The 24245-nt window shown below is 45.6% G+C and overlaps 1 pseudogene; it reads right to left on the reverse strand.

Annotated features, from left to right (window-relative positions):
• Positions 1-1360: 1360 nt before the first annotated feature.
• On the reverse strand, positions 1361-22663 carry LOC136514061 (O-methyltransferase ZRP4-like; annotated as a pseudogene).
• Positions 22664-24245: the final 1582 nt, after the last annotated feature.

The following is a 24245-nucleotide window of genomic DNA, read 5'->3' on the forward strand; positions in this document are numbered from 1 at the left end:
TAGAACAGGAGCCCCCACAACAACCCGTGTGCTGGAAGCCCATGAGGGAAACCACCAAACTGTCATCAAGCGACAGGACCCATTCTCTGTATGGGGCCTTCTAGCTAGCGACTGATTGTGCTAGGAGGATCCCTCTACGCCCTAGGACCTCCAGGTGCCCAGACGCGATTGGGAATTGAAGGACCGAGAAAGACAACTAGAGAGGGTGACTGGAAGTCAATCCAAAATTTCTTTTGTAATAGTTGTTGTTCCAAAATCACCCTCTAAAGCACCAAATTAAAACTCCCAACAGTGATACGCTCGAGCCATCTAGTGACATGATGTTTACAGTGATGACCGATGAACATAGTGGGACACACACTGTGACGGAAAGCCAAGCAAAATACCGAAACCCAAATTGGAGCTCTCCACTTCAATTACAATGAAGCAAGATTCCGATTTGAAATCCCCTAAACTAACAGGTGACTTGAGGACCGAGAAACACTGCATTTATTGCATATGAACAGGCCTCTTCACAATGAAAAAGGCCCTTAAATATACATCTTCGTGGAAAGTTAATTTGTGCATGCATAGATTTGCGGTCAATGTGAAAGCATTATATTATATTATATTATATTATATTATATTATATTATATTATATTATATTATATTATATTATATTATATTATATTATATTATATTCGAACAACGAAGCCAGCACGTGGCAAAACACTACAATTTCCAGACTTTTCAAGTATCACGCACACCGTACTAGTTACATTTTTTAAATAACAGAAGAATTCTGGCTCTAGACTTTTTCATAGAAAAAAGACATCAGTTGGTAAAACTATTATTACATGCATACACAAGGTAGTTACCACTCACATGGTTTAACATCAATGACTAATGCATCACCACTCACAAAGTTGTCCACGTGATGCAAATAACTGTGGCTGCTGATTCTAGCAGCTGGAATGCTGGACGCTTTCAAGTTTCAACAACCTTTCACTTTTTTTTCCCCTAGAACCAGTTATAGACCCAACGCTTACATAAACGCATATTTACCCCTATAAACGCACGTATGCACACCCTAACCATATGAATATAAATCTTGAGATTGGCAGATCATCATAGGCGTCTCACTGTCGACCGACACATCACCTACCATTGAAAGAATAGCACCGCTAAATTTTAAAATAAATCCAGAAAAATATGAACATCCATGTCAAGTCGGAAGGTGAACAGGTTCCACCACGAGAACCAAGTCAGCTGACTACGCTCACTTCGCATTTCAACCTCCTTTCTTTGCTGTCAACCTGTGCGCTGCCCAAACCTGCAACAGGGACGCCCACAACAGCACTTGTTACATAAACTTCAATTCTATGGGTAGACCTCGATGATCGATCGAACACCCAGAACAGGCATGATATTGTAAGAGCTAAATCCGGCTTCAAAAATGATCTTCTTCCACTCTTTCTCATCTCGTTCGGCTCCATTCACTACGTAGAAAACGATTTGTAGCAACGGTTCAATTTTTTTGTAGGGGCGGCTGGTGATGGAGCCGCCCCTACAGTGGCGTGCTCGGGTGCCCAGACACCAGCCGCCCCTACAAATGGAACAGCAGGGGCGGCTGGTGATACGAGCCGCCCCTACAAATAGAGTATGATTTTTAGGGGCGGCTCAATCATCAGCCGCCTCTAGAAATGGTATTTTTAGGGGCGGCTGGTGATTGAGCCGTCCCTAAAAATCGCCCGTATTTATAGCTTCTATTTGTAGGGGCGGCTCAATCACCAGCCGCCCCTACAAATGACCCCCATATAAAACTGAAGCAGCACCTTCTTCCTCCTCGGGTCATTCACTCCAACCCGTGAAAGAAAGTTGGGGAGGGCTTGGGCACCTCTCAAAAATTGCTCTACTAAGGGGGAAGGTTTTAGTCTCAAATCGTTTGGTGGAGAGGTTGTAGAAGGTAAGAAAATGCTATTCCACACTTTTTTTTGAAGTTTTAATGGTTGATTAGTGAATAATTAGAGTTTTGTTTTTCTCTCTCTTCTATGGTGCTTGAGCTATTTATGAGCAAATTAGACCCAACTTTTAAATGTACTAGGGTAAATTAGGGAGGGGAACAAGATCATACCCTTATTTGGTCCATGTTTCTTGATTTTAGTGAACCATTAGTTAGTTTTATGGATGTTTCATGTGCATGTGATCTAGATCTAGGGTTTGGTTTTTTTATTAATTTCGTTTTTGTAAATTTATGTTTGATAAAATTGGACTAGGGTTTGTACGAAAGATATTGTGTAAAGTATAATTATTGCTAATTGTTGTCTTTGAAATTGTTTATTGTAATCAATAAATATGTATTTTAATTATTTATGGATAAATGGGCCATTAATTCATTTTCCTCTACCATGGTGTGTTTGTATGCTTCATGTAATTATATTAGATTTATATTCATATATATCTGAGGTATATACAATTATTCTCAAATAATTATTACTTTGATTAATTTTTATATATATCTGAATAAGTAGTCCTTTAATGTTTATTTTGTTGTTGTTGTAAAAGATGGAGTACAGGAACTCTTGGATGTATGGTTCGTTAAGGTTCAAGGCAGGTTTCCGTGAAGAGGTGGATAAATTTATTGAAGCCGCAACGAAGCATGCAACGACATTGAAAGAGAATAAGGATACAATTATTTGCTCCTATAAAGATTGCAAGAACCGTATGGCATGGACAGATGTGACTATCATCAGATCACATTTGATTATACGAGGATTTGTTGAGGACTACACAGTGTGGATTCATCATGGTGAAACGGTTATTGTTAACGATGAGGATGAGGAGGAATACGACGATAAAACCATAGAATCCCTGTCCCAATATTCAGCCGAGCTTGATGCACAAATGGATTTCGAGTTTGGCAATGAACAAGGTGGTGATGCTGGTGGTTGGGATGGTAACGACGAAGGTGGTGCCAATAATGATGGTGGAGCACGTGTCGGAGTTGAAGATGATTTAGATGACATGATTCGAACCCTTGGACCAGAGATTTTACTAAATAGCCCGAAAGGTCTAGAAAATTTGGAAAGAGTGACAAAAGCATCGAAGGAGACTGTGTATGGTGTTGAAAAGGGTTGTCCGACACATTGGACATTGCTACGTTTCGTGCTTGAGCTGCTCATCCTGAAGGCTAAGTACGGCTGGTCAGACTGTAGTTTCAATGATCTATTGCATCTCCTGTCATGGGTGCTGCCACAACCAAACTCAGTTCCCGCCAACACATACCAAGCGAAGAAGATCATAAGTCCATTGACAATGGGGGTTGAAAAAATGCATGCATGCCCCAACCACTGTATACTTTTTCGTGGTGAAACGTTCAAGTCATTGGATAAATGTCCCCGGTGTGGGGCCAGCCGGTACAAGAACAATGACCTTTACGGTGAGGACGAACCATCCACGGGGAAAAAGAGGAATAAGAAGGGTACAAAAAAGGTGGTACAAGAATCTCAGCCCCCAGAGGACACTCCATTAGGCAACAATGCAAAGCAGAGAAGAATTCCTGCCCTGGTAATGTGGTACCTGCCAGTGACCGACCGCTTGAGACGTATGTTCCTAAACCCTAAAGAAGCCACACTCATGACATGGTGGGATGATGAGCGCAAGGTGGATGATGATAAGATTACACACCCGGCTGATTGTAGTCAGTGGCAAAGGTTTGATGAGAAGCACAAAGAATTCAGCGATGACCCAAGGAATGTACGGTTTGGCCTGAGCACCGATGGAATGAATCCCTTCAATGAGAGGATGAGCAACCACAGCACATGGCCAGTGATCTTGACCATGTACAACATCCCAACATGGTTGTGTCAGAAGAGAAAGTACCTTCTCCTCACTATTCTTATTTCTAGCCCTAAACAACCAGGCATTGATATAGACGTGTTCCTCGAGCCCTTGATGCAAGAAATGGAGAGACTATGGAGGCATGGGGAGCAGATGTACGATGCGTTTCGAAAGGAGGACTTTATATGTAGAGCAATAATATTTGTTACTACCAATGATTACCCCGCGTTGTTTGCTTTGTCTGGACAGATCAAAGGGAAGACGGGATGCTTGGTTTGCTTGGATGGTACTACATGGGTGTACCTGGATGCATCCAAGAAGATAGTTTACCTAAGGAACCGACGCTTCTTAAAGACAAGTCACAAGTACCGCAGCAAATTGTTCTTTAGATTTTATGACAACGCCCTGGAGATTGAACCCCCTCCGGAGAGACGTCATAACGGAGAACATGTGTACAGAATGGTAAAAAATATACGCGTCGTCTATGGAAAGAAGAATCCAGATGGGACGAATAGAGATAGAAGCACACCTCCTATCGAAGGCGTACCTTTCAAGAAACAATCGATCTTCTTTCAGTATCTGCCTTATTGGCCAGACTTGGAGGTCCCCCATGCCATTGATGCTATGCACGTACAGAAGAATGTCTTTGAGAGTCTCATTGCTACCTTGATGGACACAGGCAAGTCAAAGGATGGTCTAAAAGCATGGAAAGACATGGTGCAGCTAAACATGATGCCACAGCTTCACCCGGTACCTGAGGCTAATGGAAAATACACTCTGCCCGCGGCGTGCTTCAACCTAACACCAGATGAGAAGAGAGCTATATGCACTTTCCTGAGGGGGATCAAAGTCCCGACTGGGTTTTCAGCAAATGTGAAGAAGCTAGTGTCGATGAAAGACTTGTCAATAACACACTGCAAGGCTCACGATTGCCATGTGATGCTGACAGTGTTTCTACCTATTGCAATCAGGGCTATAAAGCCAGAGTTCTTGAAAATGGCCATCACCCGCATGTGCTACTTCTTTTCGAAGATCTGAGTGACCTACATGAATTTGTGGTGGAGACACAAAACCAACTGGAGATGTGTTTACCTCCTGCTTTTTTTGATATAATGCCACATCTCATGATTCACATGGTTCATCAGATACAGGCGCTTGGCCCTTGCTACTTGCATGAAATGTGGTCCTATGAGCGGTTCATGTCGGTTTTAAGTCGATACGTGCATAATCGAGCATACCTAGAGGGCTCCATGATAGAGGGTTACAGTACTGAAGAAGTCGTCGAGTGCTGTCAAGAGTACCTAAAAGTACAGAAAGGGATTGGTAAACCCGATTCTCGTCACAAGGGTAGGCTGGCTGGGAAGGGCACCAGTGGTAGAAAAGTGTTCATCAACCATGATTACAAAGAGGTGAGTCGGGCGCATTACAGTGTCTTGCAGAGTACACAACTGATGCAACCGTATATTGATGAACACTTGGCTATCATTATGGCGGAGAGAAATGGCCGTTCGGATGATTGGGTCATGAAACAGCACAAGCAACGACTAACTATATGGTTGAAGGACCAAAACATACCGCCTGGAGAAACCATAGACTCTATTACCATCAGTAGGTTAGCGGAGGGGCCATCGAGACAAGTTACATCTTGGAATACTTATGATATCAATGGGTACGCATACTATACCCACGCAAAGGATAGTAAATATGTGAACCAAAACAGCGGCGTTCGAATAGAGGCTCTCGATGGATTAGGGCGAAAGATCCAATACTTTGGCATCATTGAAGAGATATGGGAACTTGACTATGGAAGGGATATAACGGTGGCCCTGTTTCGATGCCGCTGGATCAAACAACACCAACTGAACGAGATCGGATTGAGAGTCCTGGACCTCGAGAATCTAGGCTACCAAGATGACCCTTGGGTGCTCGCTTCACGTGTCGCACAAGATTTCTATATGTCTGACCCACAAAGTAACCTCCCCCCGAAGAAGAAGACAAAGCATGTGGTTGCCTCCGGGAAACAACACATTATTGGAGTTGATGGCGTGGACGATGTTGAAGCTTACAATAACTATGATGAGATGCCGTTATTCACAGACTTTCCTAAGAAGATCAGTGTTGTGGAAAAGAACATCCCCAAAGATATAATGCCATGGGAACGAAAAGGTATCAATGGGAAAGTCGTTACAGCGGGCTAGCTAGTTGTGTGTGTTTGTAAGGCTTCATTTATGCATGCGTGCGAGACTATATATTTGTGTACGTGTGTAAGACTACATATTTTTGTATGTGTGTGATACTACATTTTATGCATGTGTGTGAGACTACCATTTGCAACATCCAGATGACTCTATTTGAACATCCACTCTATTGCAACATCCAGAAGTCATTTAGAGTTCATAATGAGACACTAATTTGACCAAATTTGACTTGGTCAAACTTGCTCAAATGAGACACTAAATGACCTCAGATAAAAAAACTCTGAATAACAAGGTTGTTCATCTCATCAAGATCTACAATCCTTACATAGCTTATTTTCCCATTTGAGAAAGTTTTATCAAACACTAGTCACAAATTCTTGAATCTCATATAGACTTTCTGAAACTATGTCACACACTTGTGAAATTTGATCTACATTTTGTTCAAACTTTCTCAAATGAAAAAATGGACTATATAAGGATTGTAGATCTTGATGAGATGAACAAACTTGGTATTCAAAACTTTTCAATTTGAGATAACCTAGGGTTCCGAAAACTAGTTTGTAGGCGTCGAAATTTAAAAATCACAAATTTGAACCATCCAAACTTTCTCAAATGGAAAGTTGACCAAAACAACAATTGTAGATCTTGCTGAGATGATCAAACTTGGTATTCAAAACTTTTCAATTTGAAGTTATTTAGAGTTCATAATACTAGAGTCAAAGTGTTGTTTTTTCATTTGACCAAATTGACTTGGTCAAACTTGCTCAAATGACACACTAAATGACCTCAGATGAAAAAACTCTGAATAACAAGGTTGTTCATCTCATCAAGATCTACAATCCTTACATAGCTTATTTTCCCATTTGAGAAAGTTTTATCAAACACTAGTCACAAATTCTTAAATCTCATATAGACTTTCTGAAACTATGTCACTTGTGAAATTTGATCTACATTTTGTACAAACTTTCTCAAATGAAAAAAATGGACTATATAAGGATTGTAGATCTTGATGAGATGAACAAACTTGGTATTCAAAACTTTTCAATTTGAGATAACCTAGGGTTCCGAAAACTAGTTTGTAGGCGTCAAAATTTAAAAATCATAAATTTGAACCGTCCAAACTTTCTCAAATGGAAAGTTGACCAAAACAACAATTGTAGATCTTGCTGAGATGATCAAACTTGGTATTCAAAACTTTTCAATTTGAAGTTATTTAGAGTTCATAATACTAGAGTCAAAGTGTTGTTTTTCATTTGACCAAATTTGACTTGGTCAAACTTGCTCAAATGAGACATTAAATGACCTCAGATGAAAAAACTCTGAATAACAAGGTTGTTCATCTCATCAAGATCTACAATACTTATATAGTCCATTTTTTCATTTGAGAAAGTTTGAACAAAATGTAGAATTTATAATTGTGTTTTTATGATATAAAAAATATAGAATTTATAATTTAAAAAAAATATTTGTAGGGGCGGTTGGATCAGGAACCGCCCCTAAAAATGTATTTGTAGGGGCGGCTGGATCAGGAACCGCCCCTACAAATGATACCTAGTATAAATTGGAGGGTAGCGCACGGGAGTCATCGTCTGGGCGCTGTTTTCTTCCTCCGACGCCGTCAGGCTGCCTAGGGTTTCCACCGCTGCCCACGCTGCCGGCCCCGCCGCCGGTCCCGCGCCCGCCCACACCAGCCCTCGGCGCTCGGCGTCCCGCCCCTGGCCCCTGGCGCCCGCCCCCGCGCGCCGACGACGCAGGCTCCCGGCGCCACGCGCCCGGCCCCCCGACGTCCTGCCCCCGCACGCCGACGACGCAGGCTCTCGGCGCCCCGCGCCCGGCCCCCGCACGCCGACGACGCCGGCTCCGGCGCCCGCCTCCCGCACCGCCCTTGGGCCCCACGCGCCGCACGGATCAGCGGCAGTGAAGGTCGCCCACCTCCTTCCCCTCCCACTTCCCCTTCCCGGCGTTGAGGAAGACGGGCTGGCACCATCCCCTACTGTTGTCTTCGGTGTGACTTCCCCCGACAGTGCAGACTCGCTAGGCCCCTGTGACTTTCCGGCAGCGCAAACTCCTCCAGCGACCGCGTCCTATCTCAGTCCCCGCTCTCTGCTCCAGGTATGCCTCCGCTATCTGCTCCAGATCTGAATGCGACAATATACTTGAGTGGCATTTAGCTTATTTTCCAGCCATTTATATATTACCTGAGTCAACAGGGACTATGATATATTCATATATCTATCATGAATCTCCTTGGAGAAGTAACTGCATCAACTTAAGTAATTTCTGAGGATTTTGGGCATGTTTTGTTTTTTTGGTTGCTATCTTATAGTTAACACATGTTGTTCTCTCCCACTTGGTGTCAGTTTTAGTTAATCTGGATAATAGAGCGTAAAATACTGTGAGGATATTTATTTCAATTAAGCATTGCTTGTTGGCAAACACAGATCACTTTCAAGCAAAATAAACACAAAAAACTTGCATATGCCTATAGTGTTGTACTTATATGCTCAAGGTTTAGTAGATTGAACTAATGAGTCAATATATTGATCCTGAGTATACTGATTAAAGCATCTGAGTTCATGCTGACATTATTGCCATGCGTGACAGAGTGCTTGCTTTGAATGGCAGACAACTGTAACATTCGTGCATTAGCAAAAAAAAGATAATTCAAACTTTCAATTCTGAAATTTCCCTTAGGAGATTATTGACAACCAATGCTTTTATTCAGTAAGCCATCCATTTCAGTTTTACTAGTAGCCCCTGATAAACTAGCCGGTAATCATATGAAAAAGGTAGATCAACAGTAAGTGTTTGTGTTATGATTTGATCCCCTGTTGTTAATTTCTGGTATTCAGTTAACAATCTTTAGTTCCTCTTGTTATACTCCGGTCTTTCTTTTGTGAATTTTACAGCTTGGTATTGGGTTAACAATCTACCAGCTTACTGTTGTATGGTACAAGTAGAAGATCTCTCTCTTTTTCTCCATAGGTCACACCAGATGCCTCAAAATATATATTAAATTTGATATTCTGATTATATCAAGAACATGGTAATTATTAGAAAATTCCATTGTGTTAATTCTTAGAAAAAAGCGCAGTAAATGGACCAAGATGGAAACCTTTTAACCAACATAGATATTCATACTTCATCTATTCCAATGTTCCTAGCCATTCACATTTGCAACTGTATCCAACAAAAGGACTCCCTGTGATGGCATTTAGCAAAATTTTCAACCATTTTGCTTACCTATTGGCCTCCAACATGGCTTCTATCGGCTACTAACACTTGTCGGCTTCCTACAGGCCAATTTGTTTTTGCTTCCTACAGGCTTACCAATAGTACTTGCCTATCGGCTTCCTACATGCCTCCTATCGGCTACTGTATGGCTGACATGATCCTATCGTCTCCACTCTGTTTCTTATCCTCTCCTCTATGTTTGGCAGCAGCAGCTGCTCTATTTGTTTTGGCAAGCTGGTGCTGCTCTATTTGTTTTGGCAAGCAACAGCTGCTTTTTTTTGCCTCCTCTCCTCTCCTCTTCTCTCCTCTCCTCTCCTTTTTACCTATGATGAAATTGTCATCTCCATATATTATCTGAAATGAGCTGATGATCAAATTTGGCCTGTAGGAGTAAGTGATTTCCTATGTTTTCACTACTGCTCCTACTACTTCTACTACTGTCCTACTACTACTAATTTCTGCCTTTTGCTTATAGCAGTAAGTGATTTCCTATGTTTCCACATTGGCTGGTTTCTACTATTAATTATATTTGTGATATTTTCTTGGACTCCTCCTCCTCCTCCTACCACTCCTCCTCCTCCTACTACTACTACTACTCCTTCTCTGTTTTTTTGCTTATATAATGCTAGTGTGTAGTGACTGTTGCTACTACTACTATTTAACTACTACTACTACTACTACTACTACTACTACTACTACTACTACTACTACTACTACTACTACTACTCCTCCTACCACTACTCGTACTAGTACTCCTCCTGCTCCTACTACTACTCTGCTGCTACAACTACCACTACTCCTACCACTACTCCTCCTCCTACTACTCCTCCTCTTACTACTCCTACTACTCCTCTTACTACTCCTACTACTCCTCCTCCCTCTACTTGCTACTCCTACTACTGCTCTTCTTTCAGTGATGCTCCTACTACTACTCCTAAGTGACTGCTGCTCTTACTCTACTACTACCACTCTACTGCTACACTTACTCTACTCTACTACTTTCTACTTACTACTACTACTTGCTACTCCTAAGTGGCTGCTGCTCTTACTCTACTACTACCACTCCTTCTCTGTTTTTTTTTGCTTATATACTGCTGGTGTGTAGTGGCTGCTGCTGCTACTACTACTACTACTACTACTACTACTACTACTACTACTACTACTACTACTACTACTACTACTCCTCCTCCTCCTCCTCCTACTCCTCTTACTCCTCCTACTCCTCCTCCTCTTACTACTACCACTCCTCTATTTTTTTTGCTTATGCTGGTGTGTAGTGGCTGTTGCTACTACTACTACTTAACTACTACTACTCCTACCACTACTCCTACTAGTACTCCTCCTGCTCCTACTCCTCCTCCTCCTTCTACTCCTCCTCCTCTTACTACTCCTCCCTCTACTTGCTACTCCTACTGCTGCTCTTCTTTCATTGATGCTCCTACTACTACTCCTAAGTGGCTGCTTCTCTTACTCTACTACTACCACTCTACTGCTACACTTACTCTACTCTACTACTTTCTACTTACTACTACTACTTGCTACTCCTAAGTGGCTGCTGCTCTTACTCTACTACTACCAATCCTCTATTTTTTTGCTTATATACTGCTGGTGTGTAGTGGCTGCTGCTGCTGCTGCTGCTGCTGCTGCTACTGCTACTACTACTCCTACCACTACTCCTACTACTAATCCTCTTACTACTCCTACTCCTCCTCTTACTACTCCTACTACTACTCCTCTTACTACTCCTACTACTACTCTTACTACTTGCTACTCCTAAGTGGCTGCTGCTCTTACTCTACTACTACCACTCTACTGCTACACTTACTCTACTCTACTACTTTCTACTTACTACTACTACTTGCTACTTCTAGCTACTAACTGTTGGCTGCTGTTGCTTTTTTTGCCAAATCTCCCAGGACTCGCCCAGGACTTGTTGTCCTGTATTTTTCCATCAGCTGCTGCACTATGTTTGTTAAGCAACAGTTGCTTTTTTTTGCCAAATCTCCCCTCTCCTCTCCTCTCCTTTGTTTTGCCAATGATGAAATTGTCCAAGTCCATACATTATATGGAATATGAGCTGATGATCAAGAACTTGTGAGGAACTTGGCATCATTAGCAGCCGCCCCTACATTACCTTCTCCTCTCTTCTCTGTTATGATGCCTTGATGCTCCAAGTTCAAGATCAGATGATGATTGACATGTTTCTGAGGCCTCTACCACTGCTACTTCTCGTTTTTTTATATTGTTGTTTTATAGGACTACTTTGGTTTATAGACCTTTTTGATTTCTTATACCTTCTCGCGTACCTAAAGCACACTTTCTTGCATCTTTTAGAACAAAGCGCGAAATAATGTCGCGGACAACAGACCGTGCAGCTCGATGCCCCGAGCATGATGAGCAGCCAACCCTTGAGGAGCAAGCACTAGAGGACCAGCTTACTCAGGAACAGTTCGATAACGAGGTAGAAAAAGATCTAGAAGTGATGCTTACTTAGGAGGAGTGTGACGAGGAGGAAGGCCCTGAAGGAGAGGCTGCTGAAGGCGAAGAAGAAGAGGATGATGAGTCAGAAGAGGGATATGAAAGTCCCGAGGATCCTTTCCCACCTGAAGCAAGAAGGAGGCCAACGGAGGAAGATTTGGACAAGGATTTTGACCCGAACGAGGAGGTAGGGAAGAAGCCTTAGCTTGTAAATTTTGCTAAAGCTTTGGCTGTGTTACCTCTGCTAACACTTTGACCTGTCCTATATACAGGTCCCTCCTGAAACTCAGAAAAGACGACGTCGACGTCCGCGACATCTCGCTGGACATGACGGAGTAGAGGAAAGGAGAGCAGAGGCAACAACCACAGAGACGGATCACGATGCCTCTGCTCCACAAACTCAAGACACAACCACGACTACCAAGCCTAAGAGGAAACGAGGGGATAGAAAAGGAAATCTATATCCAGATAAGGCTTGCTATGTGATAATGGAGGTTGGGCCAGCAGGGGAGATCCTTGAGCCGAAGGAATTAAGAGGACGATTCCGTAATGCGATCGGGGCCCTAGTAAGAGATAAATTGAACCCAGCAATCCCTAACTGGAAAGAGGTACTAGAGAACATAAAGAATGCACTATGGGATAGGCAGCTGAAGGTCAATTTTAGATTTCCAGAGGGTAAGCACGAATTGGTAAAAAAAATGCTATCAGGATGATGGGAGAGTCATTGCGACGTTGGAGGTCGGAGCTTAACACGAAGTATATCCAAAAGGGGTTAACTCCCTTCAACGAGTTCGGCAAAATAACTCCTAGTCAATGGGAGGAGCTCGTGGCTCAGAAGACTTCAGCGGAGGCATTGGAGCTCAGTGCTCGTAACACCGAGCTAGCGAAGAGGAACAAACACCACCATCATCTAGGCCCCAGTGGCTACTATGCCAAGGAAGAGCAGTTTAGAAAGATGGATGAAGAGGCCGTAGCTGCTGGGAATGTCGATGTGACGAAGTTGAAGGTACGCTCAAGGAACTGGATATATGCGAGGAGTACAGAACCATCCGGCAGTAATCTTAAGTTTGATAAGCCGGAGACCCAAGAGGCGGTATCAAGGATACTGAAATATGCTGAAGACAAAGAGAAGGGCTCATTCAATCCTTCCAGAGAGAGGGACGAGCTTAGCCTTGGCTTGGGAAATAAGGAGCACACAGGCCACACTAGGGGGCTAGGGAAAAGGATGACTTGGAAGCAAGGATTCGAAGAGGATAGGCACATGTACAAGAAACATGGCCGAGACCGGGAGACTAGTCTTGAGCTCCAAGTGAAGGCTCTAGTTGCGAAGGCGCTGGAGGAGCAAGGAATGTCTATGGAGCCACGTATATTAGTGACGCCACCGGGAGAACTGGCATTAGTTGGCAGCCCTCCGAAAGTTCCTAGCAGCCAAGGTTCCACTGCAGCCACAACCTCAGTCGATCTCATACGGGAACCTACTAGTTGCACCTTGGTGTTTCTCAGCGGCCGGCAGAACACTGTGATGGAGGTGGCAACGGGTGTTGCACATCCTCCCGGTGGCTTACACCACAATAATAACATACCGCCGGACTACACTAGGGTCGAGGTGCATACAGTGAAGCCCGAGTTCATACAGTGGAGGATAGACTACGCAACTCCCGAGAGGCTGGTGTTACTAGGAGACGTTATGGGGCAGTTCATCCTTTGGCACAAACGGGACATTATATTGACTGCTTCTTCACCGCCTCCCCCTCTCCCAAATTTGGAGCGAGTTGTTGAGGCCGGGGAGATATTTTCACCATCTCGTGACCCCCACATTCCTGAGATGCCACATTCTTCCCCGCCTCCTATCGAGCATGTGCCTGATGAGATGCCACAACCTTCTCCAGCTCGTACCGGGCAAGTGCATCATGAGATGCCACAATCTTCTCAACAAGCACAACCGATACATGAACAACGAGTGCCTCCTAAAGAAGGTGATGCACAAGAAGATGAGGACGTGCCTGAATGGGAACTCCAAAAGAAGATTCCAATCCACATAAGGCCAGTTTATGTTCCGATCAAAGACGTTTCATCGGTGTCCAAGTGGTATTCCCATGATCAGTTCAAGCCTGAAAACCAAGTTAAAAAAGTCCCATCACGGGGTTCTGAGGAGGCCGTCAGTAGCAAACTTCACCAAATTGCAAAGCAGTATCCAAATGTTGATGCCATCAAATGGTCAAAGGATTGCCCGAAAAAATATGAAAGAGGCAAGCCCTTCCTACCAAACCGGGACATCCAGCGCCTACCACTTGGAATGAGAAGGTTCCATGATTGGTACTTGCGTGTTCTCCCAACGAGCATAGATATCATACAAGCATGCTTTCCCACCGGCACATTTGGAAGCCCAGCCGGGAAAATTGTCTTTGACTTCAATGACATGCACACATGCTTTCACCTGGGAGAAATGGAGATGAATCTAATTCGCACGTGGTGCCTGTAAGTCCTTGTCCTCCCGATATGATATGAATGTAATCTTTGAATTTTGTTGTAACTAACCCACACCGTGATTTGTAGAATGCAAGTGCACATTGTCAAACAAATGCCAAGTGTGAAAGCCGGGTATGTAGACCCTCAAGCTATAGCCCAAACAAATTTTAATTACCCTAAACGGTGGACACTGGATGCTAAAGAGCTAGCAGCTGCAAAGACTCTTCGGGAGAAAGAGCGCATCCGTAGTGCGAAGCTAAGGGAAGAGTCCCTTAAGGTTGCGGCATACATTGCTCTAGCTTTCAAAAATCTCCAACAACACTCTACTATATGGCTATCATACAACTTCGAGTAAGTTCAACTATAACTTAAAGCTATGTTCGATATATTTTATTCGATGTAAAAGAGCTTATCTAGTTCTATGATTAAATCCATGCAGCAACCACTGGATTTGTATAGCCGTCGATGTCGGGAAGAGCATGGCATGGGTCTTTGATTCAATAGATAAGGACCCGGCGACATACAAAGACTTCATATCGATTCTCAAGACGTATACATATCGACAATCCTCATTAGCTTATATGTCTGTATACATACTTGTAACGTTCACTTATGCATACTAACAAGTTGTATTTGCTAAAATAATTCGAACAGGGCATTTAGGTTCTATGTCTCTCATCATCACGGAAGGCATGATCCAGCGAGGAAGGAAAAGCTGGCTATAAAAACACTATGTGCGGTAAGTGTAACTTACTTCTTCAGTACTCCGTTACATGGCTGTCAAAAGCATTACCTAATATTTTCATATGCAAAACACACAGTGCCCCAAGCAGAGGCTTGGGAGTGTACATTGTGGATACTATATATGTTCTATGATGAGTAACACCGGTGCCTACAGGAGACACCCCTTAAGGGTAAGTTTGAACCTCTTCACCCGTAGTATAAAAACTTCATAAATGGTATGAAATACTAAACTGAAACTTGTTTTCTTGTAGTGGAGAGAAGAGAAAGGAATGAAAAGAGACCCATACAAGGATGACCAACTCCTAGAGCTCGTCGGCGACCTTTGCAACTTCATATTGGACCAGATTGTACACGTCAGAGGCGCCTACCATGATCGAGAGTCTGACTTAGGTACAAATCCTCAGTACCAACACCTTCGTGAGACTGAAAGGCTAGCTCTAGGACGTTGATAACAATGTGTATGAAATTTGTATATTTAATGATGGATTGTATATATATATCATTACGAATTGGACTTGTAATTGTACTTTATATAATACTATTGTGCTTGTAGTCGCGTTCGGAACGTTGGTCGCGTGGCGTTCGGCAACGCGAACGCGGTTCGGAACGTTGGTCGCGGGGCGTTCGGCAACGCGGATGCTGGATGGAATACGCAGAAACAAACAGTTCTGGTCGAATTTGAATTGTAAATTTGAATTTTTTTGGCGGGAAAACATACTGCAGGGGCGGTTCTAGATTGAACCGCCCCTACAAACAGGTATTATAGAGGCGGCTGGCACTACAGCCGCCCCTACAAATAGATTTTTAGGGGCGGTTGGTTCTTGAGCCGCCCCTACAAATATAAATATATTTGTAGGGGCGGTTCGTAATACCAGCCGCCCCTACAAATCTATTTGTAGGGGCGGCTCAATCACCAACCGCCCCTATAAATCGATTTGTAGGGGCGGCCTGGGAACCGCCCCTACAAATGCATGATTTGTAGAGACGGTTCGGTAGGGGCGGCTGGCCAAACCGCCCCTACAAAGGGTTACCAGCCGCCCCTAAAAATGCTTTTTGTAGTAGTGATTGATAGTCATGATAAAGAGATCAACAAGACTTGCTCTACATGCTTCTAGTCAGATGACCCTGCTCCAACCACGATATCCATTATTATTACCTGTTAGCACCCAAGGTGCCGAAGCTAAGCGGAATACAGGAAGAACAGATTACAGGTATAAGCTACCAGGAATGATTAAACTGAATTCGAGTTTTACATATTCTGTTCATCCCCTCTCTCTCCCGATCCTCTTGCTACTTATACATTGTTTCCTAGTTAATCCAAGATGGGCCAGTCACCAGAGAGCTGGGCTTTGTGATTCTCTTGGGCCTGATTGGAAGTGGGCCGGTAAACAAGCTGGGAGTGGCATCTTCTTGTTCAGGTGTCGCCGGGCCAGAGCTGCTGACAGTCCCCAGGTCTTCAGAGCCGGCATGTCCCCAGGCCGGCGCACGCGAAAACTGCAGTTGCAAAGTGACAAGTGGCTCCCAGGTAGCCAATTCCGGTGGAGTATGGGACCACTGTATGAGATCCTGCGCCATGGGATGATCTCCCGAAGTCCAGCGACGTTGTAGAACACGAAGTGGGACTTGGAAGGTCTGTAAGTTAGATGGCAAGGTAGCTGATACCTGTTGAGCACCTGGAGAAAACTTCAGCTGGGACACATGAAAAACCAGGTGAACAGTTGATGATGGTGGTAACTCCAATTTGTAAGCCACAGGTCTAATCTTCTCAAGAATTTTGAAAGGCCCAAAGAAGCGGAATGACAGCTTGTGATTTGCGCAGCGCAACAGAGAAGACTGCACATAGGGCTGTAGCTTCAAGACCACAGTATCACCCACTGAAAACACTCGCTCGGAACGACCTTTGTCGGCTTGACGCTTCATGCGGTCTTGAGCACATAGCAAGTGTTGCTGGATGAGCTCCTACATGTGTCTGCGACCAACAAGCCAAGACTGCAAATCTGGGATAGGATCAACTGATTCCACATCGAGACCCATGTGTCTAGGAGTACAGCCATATAGGACCTCAAAAGGGGACTTGCCCAAAGCAGAATGTAAGGATGTATTGTACCAATACTCCGCAAGTGACAACCAGCGATGCCACTGGGAAGGGCAGGAGTGAGCAAAACAGCGGAGAAAAGTCTCAAGGCATTGATTTACCCGTTCCGTTTGTCCGTTGGTCTGCGGGTGGTAAGACGAGCTGAGGCGGAGAGAAGTACCAGCTGTCTTAAACAGAGCCTACCAAAACTGACTGGTGAAGATCTTGTCGTGATCCGAGATGATGGAAGTTGGCAGACCATGCAGACGGTAGACATTGTCTAGGAACAGCTAAGCCACTGTCTTGGCCGTGAATGGGTGCTTCAAGGCAATAAAATGAGCAAACTTGGAAAACTTATCGACAACGACCAAAATGGCATTGGCAACACCTGATGTTGGAAGACCTTCGACAAAATCCATGGAAATAATCTCCCAGGAGTTTTTAGGAACCGACAGCGGCTGTAGAAGACCTAGGTATCGGGCGCGGTCAGGTTTAGCCTGTAAGCACACGGAACAGGACTGCACCATGTGCCAGACATTAGCCTTCATGCCATTCCAGAAAAAAGAGACGTTTTAGTCTGGAGTATGTGGCTGGGGCACCTGAGTGACCCCCATCAGGCTAGCATGAAAGGCTGTCAAGAGTTGTTGGATGGCTTTACTGGATCCTAGCCAAATACGCCCCTTGTAGCGAATCACACCTTGGACCAGCGAGTAGTGAGGAACAGCCTCCGGGTTGATAGCCAATTGTGATAGCAGCTTGGTAGCCTTGGAATCAGCATGATAGCTAAGCACCACTGCATCCAAACACTGGTGTGTAATAGAGGAGATAGCCATTAGTTGCTCGAGATGGCGACGCCGAGACAAGGCATCAACAGCTCTATTCTCGGTTCCCTTCTTGTATAGGATCTTGTATTGGAGACCCATTAATCGAGCAAACACCTTTTGCTGCCATGCGGTATGCAGACGTTGATCGTTGAGGTGTGTTAGACTTTGATGATCCGTGTGAATATAGAACTCGGCTTGGAGAAGGTAATGACGCCAATGATCCACTGCCAACAAGATTGCCAAATATTCCTTCTCATAGACAGTGAGACCTTGATTCCTCTTGCTAAGTGGTTTACTGATAAAGGCAAAAGGATGACCACCTTGCTGTAAAATAGCTCCAATCCTAGAACCCAAAGCATCAGTCTCTATGTGAAAAGGCTGAGAAAAATCTAGAAGAGCTAGGACTGGGGCTGAACATAGAGCAGTTTTGAGCAGCGCAAAGGCTTCAGCATGAGCAGGGGTCCACACAAAGACTTGATCCTTCTTGAGCAACTCAGTTAATGGCTTAGCGATGATACTGAAATGTCTGATGAATTTCTGATAATAACCTGCCAGTCCAAGAAAACCACGGAGTTCTCTGATATTGGACGGTACTAGCCAGTCTGCCACAGCACGCACCTTCGCTGGATCAGTAGACAAGCCAGCTGCACTAATCACGTGGCCGAGGTAGGATATGGACTGCTTGGCAAAACTGCATTTGGATTTTTTTCAACTTCCACTGATCACGGCAGAGCCAATCAAAAACTTGTTGAAGATGCTTGACATGAGACTCCAAGGAAGGGCTGAACACCAGTATATCATCAAAAAAGACAATGATGAACTTCCATAGTCCAGGAGCAAGGGTGGCATTCATCGCACCTTGGAAGGTACCTGGTGCTCCTGTGAGTCCAAATGCCATCACCCGGAACTCGTACTAGCCGAGGTGGGTTTGGAATGCCATTTTGAATTCCTCACCCTCACGCAACAGAATCTGATGGAAGCCAGCCCTGAGGTCCAGAGTAGAAAACCAGCGGGCATGTGCTAACTCATCAATGAGTTGGTCGAAGACCGGTACAGGAAACTTGGACTTTAAGGTCAAGGCATTGAGGTGACAGAAATCCACACAGAAGCGGTAGCCGCCATCCTTTTTATGAACCAAGAGCACTGGAGAAGAGAATGAGCTATGGCTGTGGCGAATCAACCCTTGTGATAACATTTCTTGCACTTGTTTCTCAATCTCGTCCTTGAGCTTCGGTGGGTACCAATAAGGTCTGGCAAGGACAGGAGTGGCTCCCGGTATTAGGGGTATCTCATGATCATAGGCCCTTGACGGTGGCAAGGAAGTAGGTGGCTAAAACAGATCAGAGTAAGCATCCAACAGTGACTGTAGCTCAACTGGCAACGGCTGCAAATCATGTCCAGCTTGGTCAGTAGCATCTACTGAAGTAATGTGAAGTAACAGGTGCTGAGGAAAAGAAGTTGGAAGTCCTTGCAACACAGTTAACTGTCCATGGTATGGAATCACCATCCACTTTTCCTGCCAATGAATCTGCATGGGACTGAAAGCGGCCAACCAATCCATGACAATGATCACATCAAAGGTGCCCAGTGGTAGCACCCTGAAGTCACTGAAAGGAGCAATCACCAACTGACCAAGGAACTTGAAGCAGGACTGCCGAGGTGGTGAGCTAAGTCCCACCAGCAACCAAGACAGAAGTAGACACTGGGACTGAAACCACACCTATCAAGCGAGGAACCAAGGCTTGATTCACAAAAGATGATAAACTGCCTAAATCGACCAGAATCTGCACTGGTATGGACTGCAACAAGCCGGCAAAGCAGATGGAGCGGGAAGTTGGCACACCAGACAATGCAGATTTGGAGAGGGCTAAGCAACACTGCTCCAGATGTGGAAACTCCTCAATGGAATCAGCCAGTGAATCTTCTGAAGAAATTGACTCCCAGAGAGCATCGACTGCATGTAGGACCGCGGGAGCACAGACATGATCCTTACTCCACTTGGCATTGCATTTGAAACACAGACCCAAGGCCCGCCGATACGCCTTGACAGCCGCCATGGTTTGATTGGTGGTCTGAGCAGTCGCCCTAGTCGGAGCAGCAGCAACTGGGGCCACCGGCTTGTCAGCCCGTGGTGGAGGTGGGGGCAGCGGCAGGGGAGACGCTATGGCTGCTGGCAGTCGGGGACGAAAAGCAGCCAACCAATCACCTCAACGCGGGGCTCGCAGACTAGGAGCCGTGCCCACCTCTTCCTGCAACAAAGCGAGACGAACAGCAGCATCGAAATTTTAGGGACGCTGAACTAGAATTACTGCTCTAATGTCGGAACGAAGTCCATCAATGAAACGCTGAGTGAAGAATAGTGGGTCAGCATTAGGAGAATAGGAAATGAGCTGATCGACTAACTGTGAAAAAGCAGTGACATAAGCTGTGACAGAGGTCTGTTGGCGAATACTGAACATTTGACGAAGGAGATGCTCATGCTGATCACGATCGAAGCGTTCGTGAAGCAATTGACAGAAGGAGTCCCAAGTGGCCGAGAGTAGTTGGGGGCGATAGATTGGTACCAAATTGCTGCTGGTCCTTCCATATAATGTTCAACCAAACCAATCCAGATAGAGGGATCGACAGCATACATGAGGAAATACTTCTCACAGAGGGAACGCCAACGTTTTGGGTTAACCCCATCGAACGTTGGAAAGGGAAGTTTAGGAAGCCGGCCAGTGAGCTGATTGGGGCGGTTGGGCTCAGGGTAGGGAGGGTAAACTGTTGGTATAGGAGGGGAATTGTGGAGATGGAGTGGTCTGTGCTGAAAATTGGGATGGGGTAATGGAGGGGGGTGAAACAGATGTGAAGGTGGATGGTGAACTGGATCAGGCGCCGGACGCAGATGAAGGACGGCTGACGGCGGACGAAAATCAGGTACAGAATGACGAGAGTGATGTTCAGGAAGCATACCATTGGCCGGGACATGGGTCCAAGTCGTAACGACTCCGGACCCAACATCCCGTGGACTGATGTCGATGCGGTGCCTGCTGGGCGGTGTGGCGTGCAGACCGGTTGCTGGAGCCAACGCAGTCGCCGCCGGTGGTGAATGAAGTGCGACCGGCCGGTGAGACGAATCGTCGAACACCTGGCGGTTGAGGGTCTTCACCAGCTTCTGGACGTCCTTCTGGATGTCATCCAGGACGCCATCCATGCCTGGGCGCCGTGCTTCTGGATCCGCCGAGACCTTCACGAGCGCTACCACCCGCGGATCGAACTCCGGCTTGACGGTCACGTCATTGCTGGGCTCTAGAGTGGTGTGGCGGTGGCTGTGACCGACGGCGAAGGAGGCTTCGAGGGATCCGGAAGCCGCGACTCGATCCCCTCCAAGCGCTTCTCGAGCCCGATAGCTTGGGTGGAGATGGAGGTTTCTAGGGTGGCGAAACGGGAGTCGACGGAGCCGGTGCGGTCGGCGAAGGCGCGGTCGTGGTCGTCGAGACGGCGGTCGAACTCGTCGAAGCGGGAGTTGAGCGCGTCGAGGATTTGCTTCAAGGACGGTTCCATGGCGCCGCGAGCACGATTGAGCCGGGTGTAGTGGTGGTGCTGATTTGGGGGCGGCGGAAGAGGGGGTGGCGGTGATGTACTGGCCAGGATTGGAACGAAACGTCTGATACCAGGTGTTAGCACCCAAGGTGCCGAAGCTAAGCGGAATACAGGAAGAACAGATTACATGAATAAGCTATCAGGAATGATTAAACTGAATTCGAGTTTTACATATTATGTTCATCCCCTCTCTCTCCCAATCCTCTTGCTACTTATACATTGTTTCCTAGTTAATCCAGGATGGGCCAGTCACCAGAGAGCTAGGCTTCGTGGTTCTCTTGGGCCTGATTGGAAGTGGGCCGGTAAGCAAGCTGGGAGTGGCATCTTCTTGTTCAGGTGCTGCCGGGACGGAGCTGCTGACATTACCTTCCCTCCTTCAGATGGTAAAGCCCTCTTGCAGTTCTTCAATATCTTGACACATTCCGCATCACCCCAGTCATGCAGAACCCACTGAAAACCAAATAAATCAGTAGCGAATCACAAAATTATGAACCTGCTGTTTGTTTTAAATCTGATCCCGTACGTACCTTGAGGAAGAGAACGTTTGCCGATGGAACACTCTCAAACATGTCGCCGGCGACGTACTTCACGTCGGTGTTAGTCGGAGCAGCGGCGACAACGTTTGGGAGGTCGAGCACGCTGCACTCGATGTGCGGGAACGCCTTTGCGATGGCCTGGGTCGCGCCACCGAGCCCGCCGGCGACGTCGACCAAGGAGCCGCGCTAATCCCTTGGAAAACGTCGCCGCACTCCTTGACCATGACGTCCATGATGAACTCGCTGTCCGCGACCATCCCGTTGTCATAGAGCTTGGCGAAGCTGGCGTCGTGGCTGGCCAGATCCCACACGTGCCGTCCATGCGTCACCTTGAACAGGGACGGGTCCGGCAGCTCGTGCTGGAACCACTCGCCGAGGTCGAGGAAGGAAGACACGAAGACGGTGCCGAGCACCATGTTCAGAAACGGGCTCACGTTCGGCGCGGAGCCGACCAGGAGACGAGACGCCGGCGTGAGCTCGTAGACAAGCTCACCGCCGTCGTCATCGTCGGTCGTCGTCGAGTGCTGGACGACGACGCCGAAGACGCCGGTCAGAGTGAGCACGCGCATGAGGCGACGCAGGCATGGTGTCTTGGACGGGTGGAGCGTGACCTCGGTGACTATCTGTGGGAGAGTGGCTGAACCGCCATGCTGGTGGATGGCGTCAGCGATGCGGAGTTCTAGGGCGGCCTTGAGCGCCATGGACATGACGTAGCCGAAGGTGTGGTGCTAGAGCTGGAGCTGGGCATCCAGCATAGTCTGCTGGTCAGTGCTTGCGTTTTGCGCCTTGGCGGGCGCCATGGTGCAGAGCTAGTGTTGATCTGCTCCAATTGTTATGCCTCTTGGGCGCAAAACGCCTCCATGTATATAAAAGAGATTCAGCGCTCTGATAATCTTTGAGATGTTGACACTATGATTTGCCTACTTGTTGGTTTCTACGTACTCCAGTCGTCATATGGAGATGCTCCGGCGTGCACGATCGAATTTCACGCGAGAAGGGACGATGAGCACCCAATTATATTAGGGACACACGTTGAACATGTGGGCGCACCATATAAGGCCCTGTTTAGTTCCCAAAAATTTTTGCACAGTACCTGTCACATCGAATCTTACGGTACATGCATGGAGTACTAAATGTAGATGAAAAAAAAAACTAATTGCACAGTTGGGTGAGAAATCGCGAGACGAAACTTTCGAACCTAATTAGTCCATAATTAAACACTAATTACCAAATAAAAACAAATGAGCTACAGTACCCAAAACCAAAAATTTTTGGCTTCTAAACGGGGCCTAAGATGGAAAATGCATTAGGGACACGTCCAGTAGAGTGAAAGCGACAGCTGGACGAATGAGCACAGAGCAAGGAAACACATATTGAGGCCTTGTTTAGATCACCTCTAAATTCCAAGTTTTTTCACTCTCTCTCCATCACATCAATTTTTAGCCGCTTGCATGGAGTATTAAATGTAGGTAAAAAAAATAACTAATTACACAGTTTAGTTGGAAATCACGAGATGAATCTTTTGAGCCTAGTTGGTCCACGATTGGACAATATTTATCAAATAAGACGAAAGTGGTACTATTCATCAGGTTGAAAAAACTTTCAATCTAAACGAGGCCTGAATGTTTGGCTGCGGTTCTGCCGTATTTGTACTGGACTTTGGCTGATATATATACTCCCTTTCTGGACATGGTACTTGGCGCCAAAGGGTCAAAGGGTAAAGAATATTTTACCATATGTCTTTAGGTGCATGGTGAAATAAATCAAGGGTAAGGAATATTTTACCATATCATATAATTATTTTTTCTTATGATAGGAGCTGTTTGGATTCCTGGAATTGAATCTCATTCCAATAATAATATTCTAGCAATTAGATTTTTTCCAAGAAAGTTCTAGAAAGGACGAGCTAAAAATAGTCACAACCTCTTAGTGGCGTCGTATGACGTTGATTACAAAGCAATATGATTGGCGACCGACGCTAGCAATTAATTAGATTCACTAGTATATATAGATTCTTCATCACCGTTGGGTCGGCAGACCCATCATCATCTTATTGGTGATAATCAGCAATGGAGGTTATAATCGACGATTTGCAACCAGCGGTGATAAGTTTATTTCACCGCCAGCTTGAGTAACCACATGACGGTGTGACAAATTGACATCACCGTTGGCCGCAGTATCCGCCCGCTGGTGAAAATCAATTTAAGAAGAAAAAAAAAGCTGTCAACGCCGGAGATGCCGGACTAGCGTTTATAATCCAATTTTCTTGTTTGGTGGACATGG

Source organism: Miscanthus floridulus, chromosome 16 (assembly GCF_019320115.1).
Source record: "Miscanthus floridulus cultivar M001 chromosome 16, ASM1932011v1, whole genome shotgun sequence".
NCBI lineage: Eukaryota > Viridiplantae > Streptophyta > Magnoliopsida > Poales > Poaceae > Miscanthus > Miscanthus floridulus.